General features: G+C 31.0%; 2 long non-coding RNA genes across 4 annotated transcripts; one reads left to right on the top strand and one right to left on the bottom strand.

Annotated features, from left to right (window-relative positions):
- Positions 1 to 1,542: 1,542 nt before the first annotated feature.
- On the bottom strand, positions 1,543 to 10,657 carry LOC143258025 (uncharacterized). Its single transcript, XR_013032098.1, has 3 exons — positions 10,626 to 10,657; positions 10,000 to 10,126; positions 1,543 to 1,642 (listed from the first exon to the last, which is right to left on the bottom strand). It is a non-coding gene; the product is annotated as an uncharacterized LOC143258025 (long non-coding RNA).
- A 2,151-nt stretch (positions 10,658 to 12,808) lies between these two features.
- On the top strand, positions 12,809 to 19,621 carry LOC143258024 (uncharacterized). Of its 3 annotated transcripts, none has more exons than XR_013032095.1 (2): positions 12,809 to 12,937; positions 19,301 to 19,621. It is a non-coding gene; the product is annotated as an uncharacterized LOC143258024 (long non-coding RNA). The 3 variants fall into 3 exon arrangements; XR_013032097.1 differs by lacking the exon at positions 19,301 to 19,621 and adding an exon at positions 13,244 to 13,786; XR_013032096.1 differs by lacking the exon at positions 19,301 to 19,621 and adding an exon at positions 13,198 to 13,786.
- Positions 19,622 to 22,641: the final 3,020 nt, after the last annotated feature.

Below are 22,641 nucleotides of genomic sequence, written 5' to 3'. Positions count from 1 at the left end.
AACTGACTAGGATTCTTTACCCCTTAAAACATTGTGTTTTTATTTGTTCATAATCGAATACACTTTGTTGATATTATAATAATAGTAGGAATTTATAAATGGTTAACTCAAAAATTACTGTATGATTGTTTCATTAATAACATATTTTCATTTTCAGGGTCTTATTTTGAAACAAAATAAATTTGTGCAAACTCTTTCAAATTCTTTCTTTCGTAGATACGTATGTTATCAATTGCAAAGTAACTTGCGGATTATTTTTACGCCTTACGTGAATCTTTCAAGAAACGCCTGTCATCGTAATGCTGATGCTCAAGTGTAAAATGTTTAATAACATGGTTTTGTTATTAATTTTCATTAAGATACACATATGTTGTTATGTTAAACATGTAAGGCTACACGACGAATACATATGCTATTTGTCCTTCTAAATCAGAAGTATAACACTAGAAAGAAAGCAACCAGTCATCGCCACCTCTTACGCTACCCTTTTGGCGATCATTAGGAAGTTTGGCTTTCACATTATAACACCCCGCAGCTAAAAAGACGATCTTGTGTGAAGGAGATACGAACTCGCGACGTGAGAACCAAAAGTCGACCGCCCCTAACCTTCTGACCAGGCAGGGCCCATCCATGGTCGTAAGTGTCTTAAGTATCTTCTCTTAGCAAGTATGTTTAGTCTAAAACATTTTTATAAGTTATTGTTTGTATTGTTATTACATATAATATTTTATTAGAAATAATCACACCATTAAAGTTAATTTCTGATAGATAGCCATTCAAAACTGATATAAAATTATTTCACTTACTCTTTCCATACGTTCTAGGGCGCTTGTCTCAGTTCTGAAACATACGCTCTGATAAATATTACCGTTCATTCCAACAGGTTAATCGATATGACCCTCTAAGGTATCAAAAATATTTTCACTAATAGTTATAAGTAATTTTAAATCACGGTAAAACTTTGATTCGATTTGAAGAGCTCAAATTTTTCATAAATTTCAGACACGCAAGCTCTCATAATTTGATACATTAAAAAATGGTTTTAGTCATTCAAAAAATAATTTTTGAGTACTCGAATTTTTTAGCACTACATGTAAAATTACATAAAGAAAAAATATAATCAAATTCTGACATACAGTCATGGAGACAGTCATGTTCCTATTAAAAACTGTGTTCTTTTATTAAAGAAATGGATGTTACACGTATAACATTTGTTTTCGGTTTATTTCTAAATCTTGAGTAAACATAAAATGTAAAAATGCTTTTATGTAAGTTTGTTTTTGATATCACTCAAGACACAACGCAACATTTAATAAGACTCAATCACAACATCTGCCTTTTAAATACTTTTGAATATCAGAACAGTACGTATTACCATCGTATTTATTATTTTGTTCACATTTACAGATTGACAATAATATAGACGTTCACGCCATTGCTTCATTATAATAGAAAATTTTAAGAACCTCTAAATATTTCATGAGTAATCTTGCATTAAGTTTAAGTAATATAGAATAATTCCAAAAATACTTTATTAGCCAACCCATGCAAGTACAGCGGTATGTGTGCGGATTTACAACGCTAAGATCAGCGGTTCGATTCCCATCGGTGAGCTCAGCAGGTAACTCCATGTGGCTTTGCCCTAATAAAACACACACTTCATTAGTTCGTGAAAAGAAGCCCACATATGATTATTTTCATTTGATATGTTTAAGAAAGTTCGATGAAGATACATTTATTTTCTCTTAATTAGTTGTTAAATCAAATGTAAATTGTTTACTACAAAGTCGAAGAAAACATTCAGTTTCTTAAATTTATGGTCTACTAAGTACTTCTTTCTCCGCATTAGGTAGCTACTTTTATTTCACTTATAAAGCTAATACCCTGAAAGGGAAATTCAAATAATAATAATTTGGGAACTAACTTATGTAATTTATTTTATTTCTAAGATTTGATAAACTGTTCTCAAATTTCGGAAATATGTCAAAAGATGTATTAAATATCTGCATTTTCTATGTAACAATAAAGGATATTCCTTTGAAAACCAAAACATTAAGAACAATATATAGTGCTTAAATAACAATATAAAAGTTACTTTTAATGGTGTCTAAGTTTGACATTTAATATTATGAAACCTCGTTGAAATAATCTTAAATGTATACCATCTTTATTCTTGCAAAGCGCAATTAAGTCTCTTCTTTACATTAAACATATCAATAAAGTAGGAAAGACAAACTCTTGGACTTAGTAGATATTTTAATGTTTTTAAAAGATAGAATAAAAGAAAAATTACAATTTATATTTTATATCTTTCAATTTCCTCAAATTAAATTGATTTTTTAATAAAATCCACACTTCATACGTTACATAACAAACCCAGCATTCTCCAATTTTATTAAACTTTCTACATACTACACTTTCAATTTTCTTCTATTTTCTCTGCGCAATCTTTACCAAAAATTTAACTCCAATAGTTTAACGATAATTTAAGTTTTGATGCTTATGAGTATAAAACTATGGTTTTGAAACAAGCAGTAACCAGATCACAGAAAGCAGTCTGTCTTGGTTTGTGCTTAGCAACAAAAAAAGAAAATAAAAAATGTCATATTAAGTTGTGAAAACCACAAAATTTTATTCATTTATCAAAATATCTTAATGGATAACTGATTTTTCTAATGCTATCGCATACCTTAACCTTTAGGATGGAATAAATGACTTTCAAAACACAGTTAATGCAGGAAGGAATGTTTATTTTCAAACACATTAAATCTTCTTTTAATTCGTTAATATTATATTCTTTCATCATCATCTTAGAGTGTTTACATTATATATCTTTAGCCTTTGGAAAAGGTACATATAATAACACACCCACACATTTAAGTGATACAACTGAATATTTTCAAACTTAAAACGATCAGAAACCAGTTTTAGATACCTGTGGTTGTTACAATCCTATTTGTAATTTTGTGCTTAATTTCAAATAATATAAACTTCATATTTTAATGTGGATTTAAAAAAAATAATATTTTGTTTGAAAAATTCATTATGTTTAAAATAGAGAAGAGGTTTAAAATACATATACATTTCTAATTATTCAAATTTTTGTAACAATTTGGACAAAGGGACTCTTACCATAATTCTTTTGTGAATTAATTGTTAATTCTAAATCAATATTGAAATGATATAGCTAAAAACATTAATCTATACAACGGCCCAATGTTTCATTGTATCGCTGCGAGGTTTGCTCTCTCTCGGTGTTTGGGTATGATATGTTCGTACCCTGGAGGATCAGGTTTTCTTTGACCTCTTCGCTGCTAGGTGATGTTTCGTCATGTTTGTTTTTAAATTTCGCGCAAAGCTACAAGAGGTCTATCTGCACTAGCCATCTCTAATTTAGCAGTGAAAGACTGGAGAAAGAGAAGTTACTTATCACCACATACCGCCAACTCTTGGTCAATTTTTTTACAAATGAATAGTGGGATTTATCGTCACAATAAACGCTCCCACTTCTCAAAGGTCGAGCATAATTGGTGTGACGGGGATTCGACCCAACGACCCTCGGTACACGAGTAGTACACCTTAACCAACTTGGGCATGCTAGGCCGTTTCGTCATGAAGACAGTCAATTCTAGACAATGAGTTATTTCCACACTGTTCGCATGATTGCAAATTGAATATTGGGCCCTTATAACCTCATCGCTAACTCCGATGGGGGTTAAAAAATAAGCCACTTGTAAACTGGTTTAATAATTAATTACAAATTACAAATAAGTTAAAGTATATTACTATGTTGAAAGTTTACCGAAGGCATATTGATAATTGATATTTACCATTTGAAATTAGCTTAGTTTCAGTCCAAGTAAAGATTTGACTTACAATTATAGCGACGCATTTTCCGTCTATCATTCTGTTGATGTAAGATTTCAATTACGACATTTAAATGAATATATTTTATTTTGCTATTTTTTGGAACAAACCCACCCTATTGCTCTAATAAATCTTAAGAAATATTTTTTCAGCTGTACAAGCAACGAAATAGATGGATATTTTTGAATCAGATTTGAATTTCACTATCTGTTTACTATAGTTGTTCTGGTAAAGGAGGATTTTCAACACTAAAATCATGGGTTCGATTCTCCTCGGTGGACTAAGCATATAGCCCGATGTGGCTTTGCTATATAAAAATAAAGCACACACACACTGATAAAGGAGAAAGAAAGATAGAAAAGTCGAATATATTAGTGGTGGTTATGTGTTATATTCGTTCTTCATATACTGTATACTAGGCATTCAATTAAATATTTGTATGTCATATTTAGTAATGGCCTATTACATTTTCCACATGGCGAATGGTTAGGGTGCTTTTCTAACGATCTCACAGATACGGCTTCCAATTTAAGTTCTACCAAATATTATAGCCTTAAGCCATCGGTTATTTCTGAATTTTGAGCACAGTTACACAACGCCTGCACAGGCTGGCTACCTTAATTTAGGAATGTGAGAATAGAGGGAAGGCATTTAGTAGCACTGCATGACAAAGTTTTTGCTTCTTGACTACTGTTGGTGTTCCTTATAGATTTTTGGCTGCTGATCACGAAAATCACAAATTTTCCCAACACGTACCGTTTCATCAAAATCTTCAATTTCACCAGGACATTGCTACAATGGAAAAACGATACCAGGGCAACTGGAATACGTCAATGCTTGCTGACTACTTTGGACACTGCAACGTGATTCACCAGACATTGAATACAAACGAAAATCAGGAGAAAAACACTTTTAATTATGTTGAACTTAATTGCGTATTAGAAACATAAACGCAATTAACTACGTTGTTGCCGGTAAACAGTTAAGTGTCTATTTCTTAGAGTTTCTACGTGATGAAGCAAAATCAAAACTATATTTGTGCATACCCACCAGGTACCTGTCACAATCAGCAAAAAGTTTTCAGAAAGCAAAACATTTCAAAATAAATTATTGTGCAGTGCAATAAACAAATCAACGCCAACTCTTGTTTTACTTTTTTACCAATGAATAGTAGAACTGATCGTGACGTAGTCACGCCCCCACAGCTGACAGGACGAGCATATTTCGTGGAAAGTGAATTAGTAACAGCGACACGCAGATTGCGAGTACAGCGCCCACACCACATGGTCATGATGGTCTCCCGGTCCTGGTTCTTTGTACTTATACGATCCGTGAAGGGAATCTACGCTTTGATAAAGGAAAGACCCCGAGTATTCGCATGTCTCTGTTTCTGTCCATTGTTTTGGCTTATAGAGCTGGAGCACCAAAAATGAGATGTGACGTTGATAGAGCCTAATTACGGGTTTAGAGTTTTGCAACCTGGCGAGCTCGATAGTTCGGAACAATAACCCAAAATCACGTATAATAGATAGGAGGCTAAATTCAGAATTCAACTCGAGAGTAGCAAGCGAACATGAACCGAGGATAAAGCTGCAAATTGTATGTTATTGGCTCAAAGTGTAACAAACGTTATATTGAAGAGAATAAACGACAGCATCAGATACTGGAAGATAAGAAAGACACTTTTTTTTCCCCTAGTATCTATGGTGCTTATAAAAAACATATGTGTGAAGATGGCAGTTTCAAATAAATAAAAAAATAGGTAAATTTTAAGCTGGTACATGAAAAGCGTGTTCCGCAGAAACACAGCTTTGTGTATTCTGTCAATTGAAGACTTGTGTTGTAGTTTATATTGGTTGCTCTGCTCTTCCTTCAGTCCTTTGTCTTTTCTATATTCAGCACTTTAAAAGTAGGGACGTTATGAACTGTTCTTTGAAAGTTTACCACAAAATACTAGAAAATTAAGACAAGATTATTTGAAGCTATATAATGTGCTATTCGTGTTATTTCTACAATGGTTAACAATAAAGTCCAACGTAAAGAAACAATAATTCTAAATTAGAAAAGTCTTTAGAACAAACTGCTATGCAGTATGTACAGCTCTGTAAAAGTGAATTTAAGATAAGTCCAATGTTGAAGTGTGTTCACTTATAAGAGAAAAAGGGAACTTAGAAATAGTAAAAGTGATTAAAATTTCTCTTTTATTAAAAATTTGCATATTTATAATTTAAAATATGACATAATTAGTTAATGTTGAAGTAATGGTCTTTGTTTCTCTTTCTTCAATACATGAAATGAAGAACTCACCATATACAACTTAAAAATGAGGTATTGGTTGTTCTTTAAAAATTAAATATGGAAAAATATCTTTCTTATTTGATTTTTTAACTATTCATTTATGATATAATGAAACGGAAAAGCGCAAACAGGCCTTATTCTCAGCATTTAGTATTTATATGTGTTACACAACTAAATTGAAACCTCAAACAAATCTTCACTATGTAATTATGTCTATTTTAATTTTATTAATATTATCAATAGATCCATGTGTTGTGTTTCATGTAATCAATTTTTCATATCATTGTATTTTGAGACCTGATAGGATCGTCCATAATGATATCAGAATTCAAGAAGTTGATAATTTCTTGAATTTTGTAAAAGGATAAAGTAAATGGGAACATTTCCTGAAAAAGATATAGAAAGTAATTAATTTTATGCTCGTTATGGATATATGTGGAAGTCTTAGTTTTTAAACCATTTTTTAAAAGAGACATAAAAACAAATAAAATTAATGCTCGTTTTGCTTTTTGTATTTCACGCAAAGCTACTCGAAGGCTATCTGCAACAGCCGCCCATAATTTTGCAGTGTAAGACAAGAGGGAAGGCAGCTTGACATCATCACCCACCGCCAATCTTTGGGCTACTCTTTTACCAACGAACAGTGGGATTAACCGTCACATTATAACGCCCCTACGGCTGAGAGGGCGAGCATGTTTGGTGCGACGGGGATTCGAACTCGCGACCCTCAGATTACGAATCGAACGCCTTAACACACTTGGCTATGCCGGGCCTGCTTGTTTAGGAGACATGCGGAAGTTTCAGTTTTTAAACCATTTCCTCAAGAGATATATAAATTAATAAAATTTACGCTCGTTTTTGAGATATGAAGTAGTCTTAGCTTTTAAACTACCAAAACTCACACACTAGTCGAGAACTCTAGCAATAGAATTAAATTTAACCATTGTAAGCGGATGTTAGTAGGCCGATTTTAAACATTAAAAAATAATAAATATATATACTTACTGAAAAAATATTTGCTAAATGGAATTTGGTTGTTGGTATTTTCTACTCAGAAATAGCATATACTTCTGCGTATAAAGAATAGCAACAACAAAAGAGACACTCTTCAATAGGTGACGTAGTTGTAATAATGCTTCCTGATTTTTATTTTCGACACAGCTACAATTTACAGGTTGTGAAAACGTACCTCTTATCCATTGCTGATTCGGTAGGGTCTAATATACAGATGAATATACTCGCGGTTCTGTAGTGTGCGTTTTCACTATCATGTGTGGACGAAATGTTGATATAGAAACATTTTTTTTCTTAAACACCACTTCTATTATCTTTAAACTGGAGTGTTCTGGGCAGGCAGTGGTTATCATAACAAGAAGGATATTCAAGCTTTTTACAGTACAACTACTTTCCTTCTTATGATGTAAATAAATAGTTTTCAGATGAAGAAAATGTTGAACAACAGCTAATAATAAAATAACATTCTGATTAACATAAATGTTAGTTCTCATCATTGTGTTTTCAGAGTATCTTATAAAGTAGAAAAGATCAGTTTAATATAATAATAAATAATCTGAGACATTAATTTCTATAATTACGTATTTCGCTGGAAAGATATATTAAAATGATGTCTGTAACCAGCTGATAACTGTTAGTTCTTTATCGTTCCTTTTCTTACGGACATTTCTCGTTTGATGATGTCAGAATGTTACCAGATTTCTTTAGTTAATCTTCATATTTAAATTTTGTTATATTTCTAAACACGTAACCTGTTACTCTAACAATCTATAAAACCAAAGCTATTAAAATTTAAATAAATAAGCAAAAACGAGTATAATTTCGTTTTGTTATGAAAAAATACCTAAGTTAATATTAAGTTATAAAAACAAATTTCTACCACCAAATGAAATGAAGCGAACAACCCGATAAGGCTGCTTCAAATGATAGTATAATGATCATGTTTTTGGTGTTTGTCGTTTTTTCAAAGATGGTGGACCTAAAAACCATACCTACTAATATCATCATCCAGAACAATATGAAAAACGTCAGTGAGCTAAGTAAAATTAGTTCTGAACTTTAGTGTATTGAGTTAAAACGATTTCAAAACCTCGCCGAATTTTTAAGTACACTAGGACATGAACGGTCACGTTCTATCGGCCGTCTGTGAGACTTGAAAAACACTAGAGTTTGCATTGCAAAAAGTCGAGTATAAATTTCTTTTTATTTGAAATTTGTTGAAGAATTTGACTTAATGTACTTTTAGCTTCATTTCATTGTGAATACATTGTTAATTTTCCATTAATAAATTCAAATAAGATAATTAAAAACACAATTTTCCACAACGACTCAAGGTTTCTTTCTGTCGTTGCTAATTGATGTTACTTCACGAACTCTGACAATTCCACACAATGAGCTATTTTCACTCTGTCCTCTTGCTTGCATTTCAATATTGGGTCTTTATTTCGCTTTTCACGAACAAAACACGACCAAAGAAAATCATAATCAAATTTGATATTTGAAGAAAAATTAAATTTTAAGTCCAATAAAAATATGACGTATTCTATCTCCTAATACAATAGAATAATTTCATAAACAAAAATATGCGTTTTATTTATTTTTTTCTCACCAGACGTAAAAAAGAAAAAAGAATTCATGGTGAAGAAAACTAATGTATTCTTTAAACGGCCGAACTCTCTGGTGATATATGTAATTTTATCACTTTACGGTTTATTACCACTGCTTGTGTTAACGTATCATAATATTAATCAAATAGCTAAAAACGGAATCAGACTTCATATATAAAAATATATATTCGTCAAGCATAGACAAATATTCATTTATCAAGAAAAATAATAATAATGACAAATATGTAAAATATATTTTCATATTGCTCTTTTTACAACGATACTAATATAACAAGAAGTAATTCAATGAAGTTTGTAAGTAGAAAATAAACTATTGTTAAAAAATGAATAAGAACAAAGAAAAAGAAATATTTTATTTATTTCATATGTGTTCCTCTTATTTTTATTGGTTTCTAACACAGAAAAATAAATTTATTATTGGCTATATGTTGAAACCATAGGAAATTAAATATTTTAAATTCTTATAGATTTAAACATCATTTAAAAATTTTTCTGGTTCGTAATATTTCTCATTATTTTTAAAATGATAATAGATGACAACAGATTTTTTTGCCTTGAAGTTACTTCAAACAAACACATATTAATTCCATAACCAATACAATCTAACACTTTCCAACTGTACAAGTAAAAATAGTTGAGCTTTTTGTGCCGGGTGTTACTTTCAGTCTGTCATTATCTATCTTCTCGAAATATTCAACTACAGGTGACTCTGTCAATTTATTTTGCAACTTGTACTGATAAACCAGAAAGATTGAAATATCTAACATACTAGTAATGAAGAACTTTTTGGAATCATCGTTTTGTATTATATTAGTCCTTTCTTTACTGTAGATTAGGTATTCAATTAAATATTTGTATGTTATTTTTAAAAATGATCTGTAACTGTATTAAAAGTAGCCCAAGAGTTTGCGATGGGTTCTGATTACTAGTTTTCATCCCTCCAGTATTTCACTGGTAAATTATGGTACGCTGGAGAAAATAGCCTTCTAATAAGTTTATCTAAAGATAAAATCCAATAAACGAGTACTTTATTTACATGGAGGTTTTATGTTTTTAATCAAAATGCTATTTTATCGCTTTTTTAAACTACGAACATTCATACATCAAACGACTACTCTATCAGCAGAATTTATAGAGCTGATCACTTGTAGACCAGGAAAAACAACTCAAACTATAAAATAAATATACATACTTGACTTGGACTTTCAAATTCGAATTTGGTATTATAAAAAAATCATCTGAACGGCAGGGTCTTATACATAGCCGCAGGTAGCATGGAACTGCTGATCAGCAAGACGACAAGTCATTAAAATTTGTCCCTTGCAAGAAAAATATATTTAAATGAATAATAGAATTACCATCATCTTACAACGTCACCATATCCATAAGTGCAGGAACCTTTCACTGGCTAAATGGTTTTATAAAGAACTTGCAATGTTTTCTAACATCAAGGTTTTTGTTAATAGTGTTTATTTTTAGCAATTATCAAATTTTTCTTATATTTAGATATATAGATATGAAAGTCTTTATAACTGCCTTTACTAAACAAGTTCCAATTTCTTAGTTTGTTCACTTTTAATTAATCTGCAATTATAAGTATTTCAGTATATACTCGGAGAATAAAATTATTATGAAAGATAAAATGGCTCTCTAGCTATTAATTAATTACTTGTTGTTAATAAAGAAAACAATGTAATTGAAATGTGATATCTCAGTATTTGAGATGATTAAAGATTAGATCAAAGAAACGTATATAAATAACAAAAATAATTTGTGAATGAGGAAATTTTAATTTATTAAAAAAAGTAAAAAAATTACGCTGGAGGGTGGTGATGACTAGATGCCTTCCCTCTAGTCTTGCAATGCTGAATTAGGAACGGCTAGTACAGATAGCCCTTGTGTAGTTTGCGCAAAAATTCAAAACAAACAATCGTAAGGACGGCGTGTCCTTGTTTCTAATCGAGGTAATTACCCATAACGCTATATGTGTTATTTTGGAAGTTCCAACAGATTGATGCAAACTTGAGGTAATAACAACGCTAGTCTCAACAACAAGAATAAACAATCCAATTACATGGTCCGTAATCCCTGTACTTTATCCTACAACGAACACCAGATGTATTCATTTAAATTATTGGTCTGCAGCATTGTGACTTCTTTGCTGTAGCCCAAAAAGAATGATACGTCTTGCCATTAAGTTAAACATACACCCTTTCAAATTGGCTTGCATGAATATTTCTTCAATTTTGATTAAAATATTTAATCTTAACTTTGTGACTATATATACCACCATAGCGTTCAAGATAGCTATTTAAAAATATTTTCACAATAAAAACACCTTCTCGTTTGGTTTGTTTGAAAGTTCTCGAAATGCTACACGAAGGCGATCTGCACGAGCTGTCCCAAATTTACACTGGAGAGAAATAACAGATAGTTGAATGATAAAAATGATATTATATCAAACAATACATATTTAATACTTACTGACTTGCAAATAAAGTTGAATTCACAACTGATGGAACAGTAAATATATAGTTTTTCCAAACCTCCAATTAAACACTGTATGATTTCAAAAATAACAGTACCGTTAGTTATTCCATATTCAGAAAACCATTGAACAGAAATATGTTAAAAATCATTAAATTCTTCATAACATTGTGTTCGCATAGAATATAAATAAATGAATTCATTAAAATTTCGACTTTTTTACATATATACATATCAGACAAGCCACATTCGTAAGTTCAGCATGTGGTTGTTTTTAACTTAGTTAATTACCAATTATACTATGAGTTTCATTGTCGAAATTCCATCAGATGCCTGGAAACTAGAAGCAATAATCACGCCACACTCTACAATATGAAAGATGAACCCAGTATATGGTCTGTAATATCTGTATTGTATTCTAGAATATACATCAGTTGTTTTCATGAGAAATCTTATTGTTCTGTAGTTGTATGAGTTCACTATTCTAGCCCAAAAACATTGAGAATTCTCGCCATCAGGTAAATAATCCCTCTAAATAGAATTTATTAACTTTAGAGTTAATTCTTAAGCAGTCGAAATAATTAACTAATCATACTTCCTAATTAGTATTATAAACTACACTTATTTATATCCAATAGACACATTAGTAATGGCCCTATTTTATTCTAACATACCTCATAATTCAGTGTATTTTTAAGGAATCAACCAATTCTTACCTTTTGATACTTTTATAACCTTCATCTACCTGAAGATTCACCGTTTAAATAGTTGTGAAAAGTTGCATCATAAGGATATTATATCATTAATTTAATGATGCAAAGAATACGAAACAGTAGAAGTTAATTCTAAATAAATTACAAAATTCTTAATATTAGTTGCTGCATTTCACAAACAACTTTTAAAATGTTAGAGATCTTCTCAATTTTGTAACGTTAATGTCTCAATTTCGACGGAAAATATTCCAGATATTTTGATGGTAGGTAGGACAAAAATTAATGTATTATTATAACATTGATTCTATTTAAAATTTGAGATTACTATGATATGACTTCGTAATTATACAAGACTAATATTTTCTTTTTTAAGAAAAGTTCCTACTGCGTTGATAAATGTAATCAATATCAGACTCCACTGTTTTGTTTGTTTGTTTTTATCTGAGGTAAAACAATTAAATGATGGAAAACTGTATCAATATTTTGGTATGAGATAATCTGTTAGTCATATGACTCAAAGTATTATCATTACTGAGTGCATAATGTAATACTGTTAATCAGATCTTGCCCACCTGTTGATCCTAGTATATTCGTGTTTGATGATATTCAATATGAACTGTAATTATTTCATTGCACAAAAGCTTACATTTTCGTATCATCAGACCACTGCAGCTTATTCTCATCCTATTGGCAGAGATATTTCCATTGTTATATTTCGTTTTGTGACAAAAGTGGACCAGTCACGTATCGTTCTGTGTCAGGTTTTCCGATGACACTGCAGACTTCAACTATATAATTTTGTGTTTCTCATCATTGAAGTTGCTGTTCTACAAACTCTCTCGCTTTAAACTCTTATCATTTGCAGTTGGTAGAGACTGAACCGAGCCTGGAGTGAACAATTCGGTAATGAAATTCTTTACACCGAAAATGGTAAGCGTGCAAATACTGTATTTAAACTGCTATTATCTGTATCGTTACCACAAAGCTAAGAAGTGTTTTGTTTCATATTTACAGTGATCATTATAAACAATAACTTTTAACATTCAATATTTAAAATCCTATTTGTCAATACTGGAAAAGTTCTGTCGCTGTTATATTTCTCTATATGCTGTAAATCCTTCTTTTTCAAAACTTCTATTAACGTATTATCTTATTTATCCTTGGCTTCAATATATATCGTTTTTATATAGAGAAAGCTGCAATGTGTTGCAATAATTTTGGCGATATTTACTCTAGTCAGAAGCGAATATCCTGGAGAAATTGACTACACTTCTAACGTTCAACATCTCTTCTCCGCAGCAGGGCCACGTAAGGGGTATGGAGTCGGGCATAAATTTTTAAACGATATATATACTATACTCAGTGGCATTAAAGGACATCGCCGTCGTGTAAAGGAATTGAATGATAAACGTGGTTAAGGTGGCAGGAGAGTAAGATACAGTAGCTCATAAAAAGGAGGATTTGGTTCTGTAGGTTTTGGAGGAGGTTGATATTTATTGTTATTACTTAGTTGCTTCTACTGTTCGTATTTTGTATCCTAGTGTATCTAAACTTTAAAAACTCAAATCACTGAATTAATTTCATGTGTATACAGTTTATGAGAATTACCTTCATGAGAATTAATTTATCATATTATTGGTGAACTGAAAATATTTATGAGTGAAACTTTATTATTTGATAGCCTAACAATACACGTTAGATAGTTGCAGAATATTTTAAATTTCATTTTGATTATTGTAATCATTTACTGAGAAAAAACATAAATTAAAGATATTTAGCAACAGCTATTTTATTTTATTTGTTTTTCTTAGTGGCACATGGCAAAATACCAGTATATATGTTAAATTAAAATTAAACCAAAAACATTAACTTTATAATTTTCAATTTGTTGAAAAGATTTCACATTCCCAAACGTTAAATGATATGAAAAAGAAATACCTTAGCAACTCGAAAAGAAATTAGTAATGAGATGTAATATGCTAAAAATAATTACAAACAACTCGAATAATGGCAATAGCAAAACAATAACAAAAATAATGTTTAAGTACTGGAGGCGTTAAAAGGTATCTAGTATTCGCGATGATGAAAACCATGTAAAAATACACAAAGTTATTGAAATTGAGTGTTTATAAACTGTACAGAAATTAGAAAAAGGTGTATAAATAACAAATATCGTAGAAAGTATAATTAATAACACACCTTCTTGTTGTGTGAAGCAATTAATTATTTGTTTCGGTACTTCAGGAAAAACATGATTTGAATGTTTAATTATGGACTTTCTTTTCTTATGACTAACATCTTATCCTTCATCAGAATTATATACATATATTTTCTTTACTGTATAAAACATAAGGTTTAAACAAAAATCCTTTTCACTGTGTTGTGTTTAAAGATAAAATTTTAGTTCTTATGGATCGTTTGTTGTTCCTGTATCTCATATGGATTTCAACGAGGCACGAGAAATCTCTATCTTTTTTTTTTTTAATTTCGCACAAAGCTACTCGAGAGCTATCTGTGCTAGCCGTCCCTAATTTAGCAGTGTGAGAATAGAGGAAAGGCAGCTAGTCATCACCACCCACCGCCAACTCTTGGGCTACTCTTTTACTAACGGATAGTAGAATTGACCGTCACATTATAACGCCACCACGGCTGAGAGGGCAAGCATGCTTGGCGCGACGGGGATGCTAACCCGCGACCCTCAGATTACGAGTCGCACGCCTTAACACGCTTGGCCATGCCGGGCCCTCTCTATCATATAATTGTGTCACCACACATAGTATGTTGTTAAGGCTATTTTAATTTCTGATGCGATCTTAATTAAGATACAAATTTTTCTACAAAAAGCTGAAAAAGTGTGTTAAACTCATCTGAAATTATCTTTTTTCTGCATTTTTTTTTTTTTATTTAAACCATAATTTCTAAACAGTAAAATTATGAACACGTCAGAAAAACTTGTCTTACGAACTGTGTTTGTAGCTTCGGAGAATCTAATCGTCATAAAGTCGTCTTATCATAATCTGGTTTATGGTACTTGCTAGACCAAAAGATAAATTATTATTAAACGAAAATTGAGTTTTGTAATGTCTACATTCATAGCGTTCTTATTCAATATATTATTTATGTCGAAATTAAGGGAGTTATTGCAAATAAAATAACAGGGGCTTGCTTACTGACATGTGCGGACAATGTCGATTAAATTGAACTTTGAATATAAAAGTATGATAGTCTTAACCAGAAACATAGTAGCACACGAACGTGTAACTTAGTTTATAGTATAAGCAGAATGAGCGATTAAATTTAATTTGCTTCACAATATAAGAAGAGTGAACGAATGAAGAAAAAGGGATAATAAACAGAATGTTTGTTCAAAGCTTCATAAAAAGACTAACAACAAAAAGCCGTTGATAATTTTGAAACTGACAAATACAAACCTGTTATCTGGCTTGCATTAAATACAGCCAACACTTGGGCTTCTCGTATATGAGTGAAAAATCGGATTTATTGTCACTTTCATAACACACACAGACTCTCATCGAGGTAGAAGGAAACCATGGACACGTGGATTCACACTCCAATCAGTAAATCACAAAGCTCACTCGTCCCTATAAAAACTTATCATGACTACATGGTCAACTCACTAACATTTCAGAATTACTGTAATAATAATCCTTTTCATACAAAATTCAGCTCTTCAGTATATAACAATATTATTATCATTAAACAGAACATAACATACAACCAGTTACCTAGCGGAATGATTGTTGTGGATAGAGTACAGACAGCTCACTGTGTCGCTCTGTGCATAAAAACAAAGCAAACAAATTTTAAAGGGAAAACGATTGCTAGAAACCACAAATGAAATACATAGTGGAAATAACAATTTGATAACTCTGTATTAATATTGAACGGCTTACTTTGAATAAACATAAATTAAATTGGTTCACACTGCCTTTCAAACTCTTTCTTTGTACAACAGTATACTATCAATTGCAAGCATTTGTCCCAATCCATACGTGACATTTTAACGTTTTATATGGACTTTCAACAAATAGTTGTCATCGCTATTCTGAGGCACTGTTGTAAAATCGTTTATAAGAGTATTTTTGGTTTTTAATTTTGTATACGTACAAATAAACGACTCGTGTACACTTCAGATAACAAAAGTTTAAGCTATATCTGTTGAAAAGAACGAGTTGGTCAGTTCAAAGTACAGGAACTTTTATGAATTTATGCGTATTAGACTAAAGTTTCTGTAATGAGATATTATTGTGTTATCTTTCCTATACATTAAACACGCAATATTATTCAGTGATTTACAATAACTGAAGTATTATATTTTTGGAACTATATCTCCTTCTTTGTTTCAAGAAACAGAAGGAATATTTATAGTAATGTATAAACTTTTATATGAGTTGGATCAACGACAACCAGTTTAATATCTTTTTTTTTTTATATTTATTCTGGTCAGCGCATGCAATACAGTTGAAATAATTTCATTTGTCAACTCACTTCATACTACAATCGATCTCATCACAGTCTGGTAACTAATATGCTACAACAAAGAATGTCCTCCAACCCGGATAGCTAATACGCTAAAATATTTATATCATCATATCTCTTATATGAAGACGAGAAACCACTCTAAGAGAATAAAGATTGAATATAGATTGAATTGGTGAAGAAAACTTTCTTATTATGTTAAACTTGAGAGACTACACGAGAGTTATCTCCAACAGTTCTCCCTCATTTGACAGTGTACGACTATAGTAAAAACAGCTGGTCACCACTATCCACCGCCAACTCTTGGACTACTAGGATTGTCTTCACATGACGTTTCCATGTCCTAAAAGGTGAATATGACGAAAATACGAACCCGGATCCCTGAGGCTACAAGTCGAGCTTCACCTAACTACCAAGCCATGACTAGCCCATCACTTGGTCGTAAATTTAGCAAGATTCTTCTCTGAGCAACTGTATTTAATATAAAATATTTCTCTAAGCTATTCTTTACGCTGGAGGCATTATTAGATAATTTTTCATTGAAAATAATTATACCATTCATATTAACTGGCTACAGATAAAAATACAACACTGTAATATAAATTATTTTATTTACGATTTACGAAAAATAATTCTTCAATAACTCAAGTCTCTTAGTAGTACATTTAAAATCACATGAAAAAAAAATATACTCAAATTCTAACACAGTTTTAGAGAAAGTCATGTTCTTGTTATGATGAAAGTACTTTTGATGGCAGTTGTGTGCTATTGATAAAAATGGATGTTGCACGTACCATATTTATATTCGGTTTGTTCCTGAAGACTCAATACATGAAATATGACAATGCATTTAGGGAAGTTCGCTTTGAGATCTTGTTAGATTTCATCACTGTACATAGTACCATCGTATTTATAATTTGGTCAAAATATACTGATGAACGGTTATATGGAGAGTCACGAACATGCTTCATTATAGCAGAAAATTGTAAGAGCTTCTAAACAATTCATGACTAATTTAGTATAGATAGGTTTATATAGTATGGAGTAGTTCTAAACGACTTCAGTTTGTAAACTGAAGACCAAACATGACAGTTTCATTTAATATTATTAATAAAGCTCTGAAACTATAATGATTTTTTAAAATTATTTATTAAAGTGAATAAAGTCAATCAAATCGACTTTTTAAATTTCCTCCTTAACATGTTTCATACGAAAGCCAACTTTCACCAATTTTGGAAACAACTTTGTTTGACATATGCTTTCAATCATTCTATGCTTTTATTTTTTAACTCATTCTTTCCCAATAGAAAACCACAGTGGTTTTAGGTGACTTTAGAGCTTTCTCGAGCGCCCCCCGCTTGTACAGCGGTATGTCTCCAGATTTACAACGCTAAAATCAGGGATTCGATTCCCCTCGGTGGGCTGAGCAGATAGCCGGATGTGGCTTTGCTATAAGAAAAACACACAAACACACAGCTTATTCGTGTTTCGATACAAGTTGTGACGAGATCACAGATAGCAATACATGTTGCTTTGCGCTTAGTAACAATTAAAGACGAGTAAAAAAAGACATTTATTTGTTGAAATCAAACAGAGTCTTTGGAAATTAAGTATGAAGATAGGTTGTGAAAATCACTAAGTTTATTAATTTATAATAATGTCTTATAAAATAAGTGATTTTGTTCCATGGTATCACTTACTTTAATCTTTAGGATAGAATGAATACTTAGTGGGCAGAAACCTGTTGTGAACTGTATGCTTATTGTAAAAAATATCTTTACGTCTCAAAAGTACATTATATTTAAAATGGGAAGTTAAAAATAAGTATGAATTTCACTTTATTTTAATTTTCTACAATATTTTGACGTAAGACATTTTTAGCTTAATACCTTTGCAAATACTTCATTAATTCTGCATAAATAAAATTCAAATTGAAATGAGATAATAAAACACTGATTTTTACAATAGTTCAGGGCTTCCTTAAATTTTGCCTTGAATATGTTACGTCATATGCGGTCATGTTCTATCTGTTGTATATGTGTTTTGACAATGAAGTTGGAGTTTGATTTGAAAAATTGCATAAAAACGCTGTCACGTCTAAAATACGCTGATGCAAAGAAGAAGAAATATCAGTAGTTAATTCTGAATGAGTTACAAAAGTATAAATAATAGTTTAATATTTCATCAAACTACTTTTAAAATGTTAGACATCGCATCGATTATGTGGTTTAAGGGTCTGAATTTCGAGAGAAACATTCGAGATATTTCGATGAGAGGACAAAAAATTAATGTGTTATTATTTCATTGACTGTTTAAAAGTGTATATTACTATGGTATGACTTTATTATTATACAATAATCCTATTTTCTTTTAAAAGATATTTTCTTACAGCGTAGGTAAATGTAATTTATATCAGAATTCACTTCATGAATTTTATTTTGTTTACTTTTTCATCAAAGATAGAACAATTACATGATGGAACACTATATCATTATTTACGTCTGAGATAAGAAAAAATTTGTTTCATACTTACTGTGATAATGTAAACAATAAATTTTAATTAATGTTAAAATCCTTGATTAGTAATTTATCAATATCAACAAATTCAGTTGATGTTATATTTCTCTTAATGCTTTAAATCCTTGTCACGTTAAAATTTCTAATAACGTGTTATGTTATTTATCCACAGCTTCAATATGTACCGTTTTTTTTCTTAGGAAATCTGCAATACATTCTCTAGTTAGAAACGATGATGTTAAACAAATTAATTCTACTTCTAACTTCTCTTGATAGCGCAGTCATGTTATGGGTATGGAGGCGGGAGATACGGAGGAGGTGAAAGAGGATAGTACGGTGATAGGGATTATGCAGGATACGGTAGTGCTGGTGCTTATGGTAGCAGTGAAAAACAAGGTTTTTGTATTGAAGAATATTGTACCGACTGAAAAGAAGTTTTTTGAATCAGTAATACTCTTCTCTCAGGGCTGCATCTCGAACAACTGAATAACACTATTCTTGAAATCAAATGAAACAACTTTCATGACAGCAACAATACTTTAAACGAAAGAGGAAATCATCTGGTAATTGGAAACAATATTTAAGTACGGTAGACCGTCAGAAATATCTCGTTGTCACTCTGAAACCGTACATCCATATAAAACGTCATTGAAAAGGAATGCTTCAAAGCTACAGAGAAATTAGAAAATGCTATATAAATGAGAATAATGAAAGAGAAAAATAAAAAAGATGTATTCTTGTCGTCTTTAATAATTTATTATGAACTTAGGTACATTGTGAAAATCGTAGGATAATTTCCGACTATCAGTGCATGTACATTCATATTCAGATGCCCAGCATAGTCTGGTGTTTGAGGCACTCGACTCTTATTCTGGGGGTCGAGTGTTCGAGAAACCGTCACACCAAACAAGCTGCCTCTTTCAGCCGTGGAGGCGTTATATTGTGATGGTCTAGCCCACTATTCGTTGGTGTGTGGCTGTGGGTGGTGATGACTGTCTATCCTCTAGTCTTACACTGGAAAATTAGGGAGGGCAAGCGCAGATAGTCCATGTAGCTTTGCGCAAAATTCTAAACAAACAAACAAGCATGAGTAATTTAGTATTAGATAGGTTTAAGTAGTACAGAGAAGATTCATACTACTTTATGAATTTGTCAGCAGAAAACTACATATTACGTTTTCATTTATTAAGATTAATAGAGTTAGTTTAACTTATACTCATTTTCTTTAAAAAATTTATCAAAGCGAGTGAAGACTTGTCTATCAAGTCTATATTTTAATAATTGTGTCACGTTGACTACCAAGTGAAAGAACACATTTGTCTTCTTGATTTCACGGTCTAGTTTTTATCCTTTACTCTGCATCAGGTAAGCACTTTTATTTCAGTTATAAAGCTAATACCATAAAATAGAAATTCATATACTAATAAATTGGTAAATAATTTATGTAATTTATTTAAATTCAAAGATTTATGAAATTGTTTTTAGAGTCTTGAAATATTTCAACACCTATATTCCTGCGTTGCGAAAAGTTACATGATAAGGCTGTTTTGTCTAATAATAATGGATATTTCTTTGAAAACCAAAATATTAATCACGGGAGTAATACTGGAATAACAATAAGGAAGTTTACTTTTAATGCTATCTAGATTTGACGTTTATTGCTATAAAACCTCGTTGAAATAATGTGACGTATATACCAATTTCATTCTTGCAAAGCGTAATTAAGTCTCCGAAAACAAAAGTTAAACAATCTTTGTATTTCATTAAACATGTTAATGAAGTAGGAAAGTCAAATCCCTGGACATAGTTAACATTTTCTTACTGTTAAATGACAGAAAACAGGGGAAATTTCAACTTATATTTTCAATCTATAAATTCATCGAAATCAAACTTCTCATAAAATCCCCCTTAATTCATGAAATAAAATATCAGCCCTCTACCTTTTACGACGTACACTTTCAATCACTCTATGCTCGTATATTCTACATTTAAGTTTCTCCAAAAATATACCTCCATTGGTTTAACGGTAACTTAAGTTTTGAGGCTTACGGATACTTGTTTAATACCGAATAGAGTTTTTAAAAAATAAATGTCAATTTTGGTTGTGGAAACCACAAAGTTTATTCACTTATAATAATACCTTATTGAATAACGGATTTTCTTCCACGCTATCTCATAGCATAGAAAAATCGACATTCAAAACACATTCATTATAGGTATAAATACGTATTTTCAGATATATGAAATTTTCTATTAACCATTCATATTATATTATTTCATAAATATTTTATAATGTTTATATTTCACTTTTTATTCCATTGGTAAAGGTAAATATATATTCGTTTTTTGTTTTTTTTGTAATTTCGCACAAAGCTACTCGAGAGCTATCTGTGCTAACCGTCCCTAATTTATCAGTGTAAGAAGGGAAGGCAGCTAGTCCTCACTCACGTATATATTCGTAATTTCGTAATCTTCTCTGTTGGTCACGATATAGATAGAGACCACCTTCCATTCTTGTGTTTCTTCAATCTCACCTTTCACGTAAACAAAATTAAAGTAAAAGATAAATTAAATTATAAAAAGTCATAGACCACATATTACCAACTGAAGTACTAAACTTCGCCCCGGACGGATCAGATATAGATGCATAAAGACATATAATTTCTCAGTGCTTAAAACATGCAGCCAACAGCCCTATACCGAAATGTAAATTAGAAAATGGAAATCTTTAGAACAATCTCCTACGCTGTGTGGACAGCTCTGTAAAAGTAAATTCAAGATAACTTCAATGTTACAATCTCTTCTCTTATTACAGAAAAAAGGGAATCAAAAATAACAATTCTGATTAAAATTTCACTTTTATTTAAAATTAACATATTTATTTTTTAAAATATTACATAATTAGGTAATGTTGAATCATTGATCTTTGTTTCTCTTTCCTCAATAAATGAAATAATGAACTAACCATATACAACTTAAAAATGAAGTATTGGTTGTTCTTTAACAATTAAATATTAAAAATGTCTTTGTTATTTGATTTTGTAACTATTAATTTATGTTATAATGAAAAGATAAGAACTAACGGGCCTTATTCTCAGTTAGAGGCCAGTTAATAATAATTTTAGTTGCACAACGAAGTTGAAACCTCAACCAAATATTTATTATGTAATTATGTCTATTTTAATTTCATTAACATTATCAATAGATCGTTGTTGTGGTTGTTGTTGTTGTTTTGAATTAAGCACAAAACTACACAATAGGCTATCTGTGCTCTGCCCACCACGGGTATCGAAACCTGGGTCTACGCGCGTAAGTCCGCAGACACACTGCTAAGCCACTGGGGGACATCAATTGATCCACCTATTATAACTATAATAAAGTTTTGATATCGTTTCATTTTGAGACTTGATATCATTGTTGATAATCTTTCGAAATCAAGAAGCTGATAATTTCGTGAATTTTGTAAAGGGATAAATTAAATATGAGCATTTAAAAAAAATATGTAGAAACTAATCAATTTTATGCTCGTTGTGGAGACATGTGGAAGTTTTAGTTTTCAAATCATTTCCTCAGAGAGATATAGAAACTAACAAATTTTATGCTCGTTTTGGAAATAT

The sequence above is a fragment of the Tachypleus tridentatus genome, chromosome 7 (genome assembly GCF_004210375.1).
Source record: "Tachypleus tridentatus isolate NWPU-2018 chromosome 7, ASM421037v1, whole genome shotgun sequence".
Classification (NCBI taxonomy): Eukaryota; Metazoa; Arthropoda; class Merostomata; order Xiphosura; family Limulidae; genus Tachypleus; species Tachypleus tridentatus.
Note: the sequence above shows the minus strand (reverse complement) of the source record. Positions and strands in the feature narration are given on the sequence as shown.